The following is a 13620-nucleotide window of genomic DNA, read 5'->3' on the forward strand; positions in this document are numbered from 1 at the left end:
CCCCCCCCCCCCCCCCCAAAACTTTTGGTTGGATTTGGCTCTTGGATACGGTTCTTTGTCCCCACTCGTCAGCCTTTTCTCTCTCGTGACTCGGGTGTCAATGGTGGTTTGTATGGTGTTGTTTTGAGAGAGCTATTCATCTGGGTCGTGAATTTCCATATGATTTGTGCTTTGGCATTTGATTAGCATCAATTACTTGGACATCAGTGCTCCGATTTAGCACTCCTTATTATCTCACAATTGCTAACGGCGATGGCGACGACGACGGCAATGTTAGCTTGTATAAGTGGTAGATGTGGTAGATTAGTTTATATTGTTGCATTTTATTTTCCACTTGTAGGGCCTTTGGCCCATAAATTAGCGAGTTATTTGTTTCCTCTCACTCTTTCTTGTTTGATAGAGCTGGAGACACAAGCTCTTTATTTGTAGTAACTTTTCGACCTTGTTTTTACGGGTGTTGTAATTGGGTTTGTCCCTCGATTAGTGAATTAGTGTTAGAGGGCCTTAATAAGACTTAAAATTTATGACCTTAATCTTAGGTGGCATATCATGTCACATAGACACATCATCAATTTAATAAATCATGTCATTCTTAGGTAAAAATACAATCTTAACCTTAATAATTAATGGATGCTACATACTAATATGAAATATTTTCTTACCCTTTTAATATGGATGCGTATATACCAAATTTAATTAATTTATTAATAATAATGACCAAGTTAATAATCATACCAAATTAGGCTTTTATACCATAAATCAATTTCGTAAATTTATTAAAACTTCCTTCTATATTTGTGAATCGAAATTTAGTTCCATTTTAATGTTTTATTTTTGTAGTTTAAAATTATGATATATATATAAGCCCAAATTCTGTATTAAAAAATAAGAAAAATACTCTATCGAATTTCTTGATTACGTATATATATATATACTTATTTTGGACGAATTATATCTATGTAAATTTTGTTTTCCTGAACTAAATTTTTCTTGGACAAATTATATATATATATATATACAGCCCTTCTTGGCTGCGGACGTCCGCACCAAAGTTTTTGGTGCGGATTTCTTATTTTTTGCACCACTTTCCTATCGAATTTCCTTAAACTTCCTTCTAGACATATCTGGATCATCTTGTGTAAATCATCTCTGCAAAATTTCAGCCAATTTGGTGATCGTTGAGGCCCTCAAACTTGCGTTTTTCTGTTGTATACCTGAACCGGACAGAATTCAGTCCGTCAGATTTGTTTTTCGATTTTGAGGGCCTTAACGATCACCAAATTGGCTGAAATTTTGCAGAGATGATCTACACAAGATGATCTAGATATGTCTAGAAGGAAGTTTGAGGAAATTCGATCGGGAAGTGATGCAAAAAGGGAAATCCGCACCAAAACTTTGGTGCGGACGTCCGCACCTGAAAATTCTTGTATATATATATATGTGTGTGTGTGTGTTGGGTCCGGTTTAAGGAACATCAATTTTGAGACTATTTCTTGGTCATTAGATTTTAAAATATTCAAGGGTCTAGATCAATTGTAAATGTAATGTCAACATATAATTAATTGACGTGGCAAATGATGTGGTATTTTGTTTTATTTCATAGCAAATCAAATTAAAAGAAAAGAATGAAAAAAACAGAATGTAAATTCTGAATAATAAAAAAAAAAAAAAAAAAAATTTAGAAGCATCCCGATCTCAGTCTTTACCAAATGATGGGGTAAATTCATTTTTTACAGTGTTAATCGCGAGATCATCATAGCAGGCTTAGGCATTGGAGAGAGTGCTAAGGAGAGGAGAGCTACGTCATGATATAACTGATATGACTGAAGTAAATCTGATCTATCTCTCAAATTTACCAAGACTAGATCACATGCTTTTTGTAGCCAGATGAATAGTTTTCATATAAAAAAGGGGTCAGATGAATATCACAATTCAGTAATTAGCTTATGAATAAGAAAACCCTCAAGAAAGCCATGTAGATTTTACATATTATCTACAGCTACAGCTTTATGATTTCAATTGGATTTTAATCTGTGTTCTTTCGCTCTGTGTTCTACTCTTCCTCTATTTTATTTTATTTTTGATTGGATTTTTTTTCCCTTTTTATCGTAAAGATTGGATTTGGATTTTCAGATTTTACATTCTGTTTATTCATTCTTTTCTTTTAATTTGATTTGCTATGAAATAAGACAAAATACCACATCACTTGCCACCTCTATTAATTATACGTCAACATCATATTTACAATTGATCTAGGCTCTTGAATGTTTTAAAATCTAATGACCAATAAATAGTGTCAAAATTGATGTCCCTTAAACCGGACTCATATATATTTTATAATAATTTGTGTTTTGAACAAGTATATTTTCAAAAATATATGTATTTTCACACTTTATGTTACATTCAATCTAAGCATGCATGATAGTGATGAAAAGGAAAAGAGAAAGACAATGCTAGAAATTATTTTTTTTTAATTATAAAAGAAAGACAAAAAAAATTTCTCTTAATAAAAAGACAAAATAATCTACAGTCATTAGATTTGGAAGGATAAGATTGTATTTTTGTTTAAGAACGACATGACATAATCTTTTTAATTGGTGATGTGTCTAAGTGACATAACATATCACATAAAATTAAGGCCATAAATCTTAGGCTTTATTAAAGCCAAAAATCATTTTTCTTTATTTTTCTTCGAAAAAAAAAACCACATGTTTTATAGTGACAACACAATCATAACACTACGAGAGGTCTCTAATGAATTTCCCATTGTTTCCTTTTTCATTAGAATGAATGACATTAATTTTAACAAACAAAGAAGAATTTTAAATGCATATTTTAATGATAGTTTAAATGCTCATTTTCACATTACTATTTTTAAAATGCAAATAAATATATTTCCTTATGAAAAAGATGATTTCTTTTTTAAGGTTATTTCTTCTCTTATAAATTAGTGGTCTTGTGGAACAGAAAATCAATTAACCTTTGAATATTTTTCTACAGTAGCACTAAGAGATCAACAATGGCAATGGGGATAACTTGTTGGATGTTGTTTATCGTAACCCTAAGCGCAAGTCTCATTCATGAAGCATACACTCTCTCAGAGGTAGAAGTTTTGCTTAAATTCAAGGCGAGCATTGTTGATCCCTTATATGTGCTCAGTGGTTGGAAAACAACAAAGCCTGGCTATTATCCATGTTGGTGGTTAGGCATTCAGTGCAATAATGAAGGGAAGGTCATTGAATTGTCCTTAGATGACTTCAAGCTAGCCGGGCAACTTCCACCCGAACTCGGACAACTTTCGGCTCTCCAGACTCTAAAACTAGATTCAAACAACATCACAGGAACAATACCAGCTGAGCTTGGTAACCTAAAGGGACTAGTGGAGCTCAATTTTAGCTGCAACAAGTTAACCGGGAAAATCCCATCCGGACTTGGAAGCCTTCCGAACCTCGTGAAAGCTGATTTTTCCAACAATGACAACTTATGTTGGGATTTTTGGCCTACTCCAAAATATGTGGGAAGTTATGATTTATGCCAGAAGAAGTAGACAGGTTGGTGTTGTAGCAATAATTCTATTGAAATCTTGTAGTATTATTCTTCAATTACAACAATGAGTACTCCATGTTTGCTAGTTCTCTAGATACAATATCCGAGTAAAGGATGCTGAGGGCCAAGGATGCAACTTGGACTAATCTATCTTTTATAGAATCAGATATTGTAAATTCTTGTGATTGTTAATAAAAATGTTCTTTTCCAACAATTCGCTTAATTTCTTTTTTAATCTTACAAACAATTTATTGTTATCGTGAGTCGAACTCACAACTTCTTACTTATGAATGAGAGACTATGTCACTCAACCAAATGGTATTGGCCTCCACAACAACTTAATTGTTAATCAAATATTTTATTTTATTTTTGACAATGTCCAATTGTTGTTGGTTGGAGCGTACATTCAGTACAATTATTGTTTAAGTACTTAATACTTGAAATTATGTTAAGTTGGCTGCAATTTTGTTCTAGCTGGTCTCTCTTCTATTGTATGACGTCCAACTTTCATTCAGACTCTTCTGAAATTTTTAAAAAGAAATTTGATTAAAGTATTCGATATTATTTTGAACAATTACACTTTAATTTGCTAATTTAGTTAAGAGAAATTAACCCATCATTGACCCATAAAGGGATGAAAAACTATAGTATGACTTCTTATTTATGCTAAGCGCGCTATCATATATCCCTGAACTAACAGTGTCAGCATATTTCAAATTCATGGGGGATCCAGGGGAATTGGTTCATTTGCAATTCAGTTAGCTAAAGCCCGGTGTGAAAGCCGCATCTGGTAAGTCAAACTTTTGCATTATTTACGAATCAGCTATAGCTCAAAATTATTTTTTCATTCCTTACATGCGTGCTTAACTTAAGGATAAAAATCATGACAACCAGGTAGTGACAAGGTTTAGTTATGCAAGACACTTGGAGCTGATCCCTGCATTAGTTTCAATTACAAGGACAAGGACAAGGAAGATGACTTTATTGAAAGGCTAACTAAAGTCTAAAGAAACAGATGCCAACAAAGGTTTGTTTTCTTTTATCGATCAACACCACACTAATAACCTCAATAAGCTAGGGCGGTAGTTCGGTACTATGCCTTATATTGATCGAGTAACCTCCCGATTGAATATGCAGTGGAACACTGCCTGTGTTAAGCAAGGGGGACAGTTATTAAGATCAATGGTTGTTGGATGCTACCGAAAGATATATACTAAAGCTAAGACTACACAGCCAAAAAAATGAATTATGAGCTTGTGGCAAACGTCAACATAGGAGGTACTAGACTAGAATATACTTGGTTAAAGTTTATCCTTTTTAATTTCTTGTGCAAAATTTATCCATTTTTCAATACTTAATACTTCTTCATTAATAATAGTATAATACCGAAACCAAAGGAGAAATCTTGTCACCTACTATTCTTTTTCAAAAGAAAAAAAAGAAGTTCATTACATTAAATTGTGAAAAGGCTAGCTACTGGTAAAATTCCCAACAAATCAGATGAACACTTCCCAACAAATCAGATGAATGCTCCCCCTAAACTGTCCAGGCTTAACATATGCATCAAGTTATGTTCAGGATATATAAGATAATGACTTATTCCCACATCCAACCAGGAAGAGCAACTGTTCCTGTCTTAGTAATACTGCTGAATGAATCATCGGTATTCTGGATCTGCAAAGGGAAGCAGGTTTCTGTTGCTCCACATGTGTCTTTCACTACTATTTTTTCTTGTACGATATTGATACTGAGATGTCGACGAATCTTGTTGTCTCTACTGTAAGCATTGGGTGAGAATAGGCTCTCTACATAAAATACATATCCAGGGGGGAGATATATATAATCATCATTTTGAGTCGAAAGATACCTAACTGAGTTTCTGTTTGCATTGTAGGAAGCCACATTCCCGGCTATACTCAAGATAATTTCCCCCTTCTCATCGGTAAACCATGTCAGCGGTTTTAAGCGGCCATGACAATTTTTATCTCCCCACAAAAATGGGAGTTTGATCGATTTGGTCCAAGACTCTCGCACCCCATATTCATTCATCACCCAGATATCAAAATATTCATCATTGTCGCAAGCAAGCAAGCATAAGCATCCTCTTGAAGCCCCCACTTCCGCGAGTATATAATCATAATCAGGTTGTGGAAATTCTATGTATGTCTCGGTTGTTAAATCAAGAGATATGATTACCCTAGTATCACTTTGTTTTCGATCCGCCACCCAATGTAGAGCTCCGCTTACAAAAGCAGCACACTCGTCGATAAACACATAACCAATTGGTGAATCCCCAATCCTCCTCCAGGAGTCTGTTCTTAATGAGTACATCATGGTTTTATAACTACACCACCGGTACCCTTTCATATCGAGAGGTTTTTCTTCAAGACTCAATGTAACCACCTTGTAGTCGTCACTATTGCAGTCATGACCAAATCCATACTTCCATCGCCATACTTTGCCTTCTTCCACTTCAGAAATACAAGGTAATATTTTGGAGCCTCTCGTACTTGGATTCCAGAGAATGATCATGCCATGGCTTGATGGCTACATTCTTTTACACATACCAAACCGTCACAAGAACCCATGACACAATAGTTGGATTTTTCGATCCCGAAATCGATTGAACGTTCACGGACTACTATGGAATCATGAAGATGGCAGAAAGTTAAATCGTTAACCAAGCCAAACGAATTCATGATTAGTCTTGAAGGACTGGTGGTAACTTTTGATGAATACTTTTTGACGAATTGTTGACTTGAGACTAAGGAACACCATGACTTGCACACAACTCTCACTCGCAACAAGGATTTGATAGGAAGTTCTGCAAGTATTTTGGCGACTACATCTTGTGGAAAGTAAGGCACGCTTGGTGATCCATGCATTGGCATCTCCATATGTGCGCTTCTCTCCGACAAACCGTGTTTTAGATCGAGTGACGAGTGTTGATTGCATTAGTAAGCACAAGATATAGACTAACAAGAATTCCCTGCTAGTTCTAATTTAGTTAGGAACGTAGGATCTTTTACTGTAAACATATATACTAGGAATGTGATTATTCTAAACATACTAGGAATGTGATTATTTTTTGTTGCCGTGAGAATTAAAATGGGACAATACCCACTAGCCCTAATTTCAAGAATTTTATTCCCACTAACAAATCAAATTTTAAAATTCCCAAGAGTCAATTTAAACAGCAGAAAGACAAATATACCTTTAATGAATTAAATAAACTACAATAGACCATTATAAGAGTCTATTATAAAATAAAGTTTATATGACCGTTGACCGGACTCCGACGACCGTTGACCGGGCTCCGGCGACTGTTGACCGGCTCCGACGAAAGCTAGGGGATCTACTGGGGGCAGTAGGAGGGTCTACTAGGGCAGTATAAGGGTCTACTAGGGGCAGTAGGAGGTCTGTCCAGGGTACTGGTGCAGTATGAGGGTCTACTGGGGCAGTAGGGGGTCTACTGGGGTATTAGGAGGTCTGTCCAGGGTACTGGGGCAGTATGAGGGTCTACCAGGGCAGTAGGAGGGTCTACTGGGGCAGTAGGGGGTCTATTCAAGGCAATAGAGAGTTTGTCAGGAGATCTATTGGGGGCAGTAGTGGGTGTGTCGAGGGGTCTAGTGGGGCAGTAGGACCTCTTACTAGGGGTAGTAGGACCACCTAGTGGGGCAGTAGGACCTCCTACTGGGATTAGTAGGACCTCCTACTGGGGGTAGTAGGACCACCTACTGGGATCCTACTGACTACTCGAAATTGAAAATGAACTGACTACTCGAGGTCGAAAATGAAGTGAACAAAAATTGAGCTAACTTGTCGCAATGCTGACAGTAACGCTTGGTGCAGGCAAGGCAGACTCGGTGCCTCTGGTGATAGACTTTCAACTCCTCCTCATCCTCCATCTCCATCTCCATCATCTTCTCTTCCACCTCCAGGCACGTGCACGGCATGTGACCTGCCAGAAAGTTGGAGCACGCCAACCTCGGGTCACGCTTCCTTATCCGCTGCGTCGGGGTCGGGTCGGGATTTGGGTTCGGGTCCTCCGGCAGGGGGGAGCGGGTTGGGCGGGTCGTCGGAAGCCTATGCGATGGACAAGTCAGCATATTTCTCCGCCCTCCGCTTCTGCCACGAGAACGGCGTCACTCACCGAGAAGTGAAGTCGCAGAACCTCCTCCTCGACGGCAACGGCGAACTCAGACTCCGATTTCGTACACAACGCCAGAGGTTCTGTACCGGGTTGGGTACGATCTGCCTTCTCATCCACTCCGCCGATCCCAACGCCTTCGACGACGTGATTCTGGTGGCGTTGATGTGCAAAGTCTCCGACGACGTGAATCAACAGATTTTGAGAGAGAGAGAGAGAGAGAGAGAGAGAGAGAGAGAGATACTTACCGATCGAAGTGGAGTGAGAGAGAGAGAGAGATAATTAAACCAGATCTGAACGTGGGATGAGAGAGAGAGAGAGGTGGAAAGTCAATTAGAGAGAAAGATAATAGAGGAGGATAATTTGGTCACGAAAAAAAATATAAAAAGTCAAAAATTTTGTTAGTGGGAATAGTTTCTAAGAGTCAATTGAGTTGATGGGAATTTTAGAATTTTATTTTGTTAGTGGGAAAAAAATGTCTAAATTTAGGGCCAGTGGGAATTTTCCCAATTAAAATTTGCACTCATTGGTTTACAACCCACACTCATTCTTTTCTTTCTTTAGTAACGTAATTTTTTTTTTAGTATTTAATGACATATGTTTTATCTCTTTATAAAAGTTTAACCACAGAGATTGACCTATATTATCCCTTACCATAATGGAGGACCATATTCAAAAATAACAACCAAACGAGGACTTATCCACACCCATGACAAAAGTCAAAACTATAAATTGAAGTACATCTAATGATTTAAAAGCTAGCTATATGTACGATTGCGCTAGTTATATGCAATCCTCACATTTGTGTTTGCACTTTTGAGTGTTAGATTCTCTATACTGATTTCATCGAATGTTCTTCGGTGTACCATGGTTCAAGTGAACCAATAGTCACTGACTAATCACAATCATATCATTCATTTAATTCAGTCAATTACGTAACATTAACGTTAACATTTTATATACACACCCCCAAATAATTTAAGACACATTCCTTTCTTAATACACCACTTATTTAATTTCTCTTTCGAATATTTTACTAAATACACAACTCAAAGTACCTAAAATACACTTAATCTAAAAATCCATGAAATATCATATTATGTGACTATATTAACACTATTATTATTGTATAATTAATATATATTTATATAAATTAACATTTTATAAATGTTCATATCTATTACTTGTGTTAGTTCTTGAGAAATTCTTACAAATTCATTGTTCATTTCAAATTCTTAGACATGAAAATGATAAACAAGATGAAAAATACATATATATCTGAATAGTGAATAGTGTGTTTGGGTGAAAAGGAAAATATGTGAAACATAACGAAATAGGTGTTCATATGCATAACATTTACATCATTTGACACTTTGACACTCTAAACTTGGAAATTATGAATCATTTGACACTTTAACATGAAAATGATAAACAAGATGAAAAATACATATCTGAATAGTGAATAGTGTGTTTGGGTGAAAAAGAAAATATGTGAAATATAACGAAATATGTATTTATATGCATAGCATGTACATCGTTTGACACTTAGACACTCTAAACTTGGAAATTATGAATCGTTTGACACTTCAACATGAAAATGATAAACAAGATGAAAAATACATATCTGAATAGTGAATAGTGTGTTTGGGTGAAAATGAAACTATATTAAATATAACGAAATCAGTGTTCATATGCATAACATTTACATCGTTTGACACTTTGACACTCTAAACTTGAAAATTATGAATCTTTAAGGACAAAAAAGAAATTAATTGATTATCCAAATTTCCTTGCAAATTTTATGTTTACTTTAATAGTTTCCCTAAATAAGTTCTCGATCGTAAAAATTTAATTTGTTCTAATTCACTTTATAAGTTTCCAAAAACAAGTTTTCTTTTTTAATATTTTAATTTGGTTTATATTTCACATTATTAGTTTCCAAATATAAGTTTTTTTTAATATTTAATTTGTATTACACATTACCTCTTTTAGTCATTTAACATACCAATCAAATCGCCCAGTACCAATTGGTCTAGCGGCATAAGTCTCTCATTGTAAGTGAGAGGTTGTGAGTTTGACTCATAGTATTGTAGCACATTATTGTGCATTGGAATAAAAAAAAAAAAAAACATACCAATCAAATCTGATTTGAAATATCAAATAATAGGGATGCGTATTAAGTTATTTGGAGTGCGTATTTAAAACCACTCCTGTTAAAATGAATTGAAGAAAAAAAAAAAAAACACAATACGTCAATCAACATGGTAAAAACAATGAGGCTAGGGTAAATGTATTGCTAGTGTAAGAAAAAAGAAAAGAAAAGAAGATTCATCCACCGCTGTTTCGCGGCTTCCACCTCCACCGCACCACCGCTGACCTCGAAACTTAATACCCCTAAAATTCATGTCTTCCCCAGACCCTATAAGGGCAACAAATACTCACACTTTGTCCATCTACATCCACCAAATCCAAAACTTTCCAAAAACGAATATGGTGTTCTTCATGATCTAAGCCACCTCGATGACGTCATCAACCTTGATGTTGCCGATGTGCTTGATGTTTTGGGCATTCTTGCGGTGAAACTCGGGCTCCTGCCTTTATGACGAGGGCGGCGGCGGACGTTAACCTTGTTGGCGATGTCTTCTCCAATCTTGGGAGCGAGGGAACTGGCAACGCCGACCCCACCTCCGGTGATGTCTTCTTGGGTTTTTATAGTTGTTTAACTTTTTTTTTGTTACTAACGGACGTTGCCAATCTGTTATGGTTCAAGCGCACCACGGTGCACTGAATCCGCTCCAAAATACTGATTTCATACACGTTTTTCTATTCTAATTCTGAAGATTTTGTTTGGTTTTTAATGACATTGTATTAGTTCAATTAATTATAAATTGAGTGTTTGGTATACATAAATCGAGGTACCACTAAACAACCCAGCAAATATGACGAATAAGAGTCTCGATTGGAACCAAATTTAAGAGACTAGCTAGCTCTAGAACCAAAAATTTCAGCCACTTAAGATAATTTGAGGTATCAAGTACTTAAACAATTGATGTAACGTACGAATGTACGCTCCAACCAACAACAATAGGACATTGATCGAACTGAAGCTAGCTATACAAAATTTTCTCCTAAAAAAGATAATTAAAAGTAGTAGCATCAAAGGCCAAGCGTTTGTGATCTTCGATAAGGTGATCGATCGATGACTGTCCAGCAAGTCGATGGTTCTCTAGTACTGGCCGGATCCCTGTAGTTACTTTACTCTGGACGTTGACAACATTTCTTGCAACAAATCTATCGAGCTCCGACTCACATATACTGGCACCAGTACATCTCGACCATGGACTCCAGTATTCAGCTCCACTCGGTAGTCGAAGTTCTTATATATCTCAGGAACAGATAAATCACGAGGACGTGATTTCTGACCATTTTCCGCCGCGATCTGATTATATACTTTTGAAGCCTGATTCTCAGACTTGAACACAAGACAATGGAAGTAGAAGCCAACGCCTAGCTGCTTCTTTGTTACACAATGGGCTACACGATGGCCAGCCATTGCCATTGTTCCATATTTCCTGTCAAAATTATAATTAACCGGTAATTACTATATCATGAAGTAAAAAAATCATATCTTCTCGACTACATTAAAGTAGCAAAATGTTGATTAATCGTACCTGAAAAAACAAGTAATGAGATCATCGGCAGTAAAAGGCTGCTGCGTCGAAGAACAAACCAAGAACAGTATGTTTTCTTCCTGGCAAGGTTCGTAAAATCTACAGTACGCTTCCAGCAAAGATTTGTCATTAGATTTCTTATGACACCCCTCTTCGTTCAAGAGATAAACTGTCATGGATAATGGATCGAAACAAACATACAAGGATCAGTGAGAATCGTATTGAAAGTTCTGCATGGGAATCAATAATCTATGAAAATCAAACCGAGAAGAAGAAGATAGATTTAGATGGAGATGTTACGTACCCTGAAGAATTCCACCACTGTACTTATCGTACAAGGTTGCATAAAATAAAGATTTTAGGACCATGTCAACTGCATCTTCAACGGTCATATTATAATGATACCTAGCATATATAATTAAGCAGATCATATGCTTGTTAGTTAAAGTTAATTAATTATTAGTGTATTTGAAACTCAAATTATGCATGCAGTTGTTAATTAGTTTTATGCATGTTAATAATTAAGTAGATATATAACGAGTACGTACACAAGCAAGCTAGGTTGTGAAGAATTAAGCACATACCGGGATGCCATAAAGTCATTAGCCCACTGTTGACCAGATCCGAGTGATGCATAGCCACACTTTCTGTCTTTCACAATTCGATTGTCTACTATGAATATACGACAAATTTGGAAACCCTACAACCGGCCAATTAAATAAAGTAAGAAAAGCTTAGCTAAGTCATGATCGATTATTACATGAGTATGAATAAATGATAGAGAAGATAATTTTCAGTGAGATGATTTTCATTACCTCATCTTCATCCCATCCAGCAATGATAGTCCCAAATGCTTTATCTTTGCCATCTAGACCTTCTAAATATTTGATCATCTCTTCGTATACAAATGAAACTGAAAGCTTGGGATGATGCCGTGATTTTGCGCCTTTACCTTTCACCGACTCGCACATCTTTATGCAATTTTGACCTTGTCCCGCCATTACGGCAACTATGTTGGAATTCGAAGACATACGAAACACTTTGTCCATATCGTCTGTGACTGATCGTATATGATATAATAAGAAAGTTAGTTTATAGCTACGTAAACTCGATGTTGATTAGTATCCAAAAACATGCATGCATGGAAGAGTGTAGTTATTATGGTTTACTTGTAAGACGCCATTCACTCTGTTTATTATGATTCCTTTGGATCCCTTGATACTTTTCATTTGAAGACCTGGAATCAACACCAAACACGATGCCCTTCCCGTTAACATGAATTGCAACGATTGTTGTACCCTCATTATGTTCCCCTGAAGAGTACTTCGAACTGTTACACCCCATATTCCTGTCGAAATAAGGAAAGATAAATCAAGGAACAATTAATATATAGTCAAATATCTTATTTACGACTCCATGCATTATTGCATTACACACACGTATATATCAATCATGCACACAGTACGTATATAAACCCTAAGTGATCGAGAATATACTGATCGATATATACAAAGTACCAACTTATAAACCTTAAGCAAGAATATACTTATCAAAATATGTATGTAACATAAACATTCAAAACGATAGTTACAGCCAAACTACAGATTTCTGATAAGTAACTCGATCGGTCATGTATTCGATTATATATAGGATCGTACCTGATTTCACCCCGTACAGTCAGTTACAAAAGAATTTGTACGTTTTTCACCAATGTCTTTCGCAACAGTCAATGTGATTCGAATGGAAACTAAGCTTAGAGCCTTAGAGGGTTAGTATTTATACAGCAATATACCCCAATCTAACAGTAATACTGGAAACTCAAGTCAGGAAACAATATATATTTATTCCTTCTAAACTAAGACAGTATCTAACATTTTACCCTTTCTGAACTATTTGAATACTTTGCCGGAAACGAAACCGGGAAACAATATTTTTATTCCTTGTGAATCAAGATAAGGAAATATTTTGTTCGTGCAACTTTTACCCGTTTTTTAATGTTTGGTATTCTTATACTTTGGGCTTCAAATAATTATGTAATGATTCTTCTGATGATTCTGCATGTGTTAATTATTGTACTGTTTCCTTAACTTTAAATTTTTTAAACTTCTTTTCAAATAAAATTAAAAAAAGTAGAAACCCTAATGATTCCCTAGCTCTCTCTCTCTGAATAAAAAAAACCTCTATAAAAAATTTCATAGAAGTCCAGTTTTCAACATTTTTTCCTTCACAAGTCCACCTTAACTTTTTTACCCA

At 35.9% G+C, this 13620-nt stretch overlaps 1 pseudogene across 1 annotated transcript in view; it reads left to right on the forward strand.

Moving 5' to 3' along the window:
• Positions 1–13620, forward strand: part of LOC101292394 — a 1325780-nt pseudogene that overhangs the window by 1174589 nt on the left and 137571 nt on the right. The window contains exon 202 of the transcript XR_184374.1: positions 7399–7870. The product of XR_184374.1 is annotated as an uncharacterized LOC101292394 (transcript). The remainder of the gene's footprint in view (positions 1–7398; positions 7871–13620) is intronic.

Source organism: Fragaria vesca, linkage group LG3 (genome assembly GCF_000184155.1).
Source record: "Fragaria vesca subsp. vesca linkage group LG3, FraVesHawaii_1.0, whole genome shotgun sequence".
Classification (NCBI taxonomy): domain Eukaryota; kingdom Viridiplantae; phylum Streptophyta; class Magnoliopsida; order Rosales; family Rosaceae; genus Fragaria; species Fragaria vesca.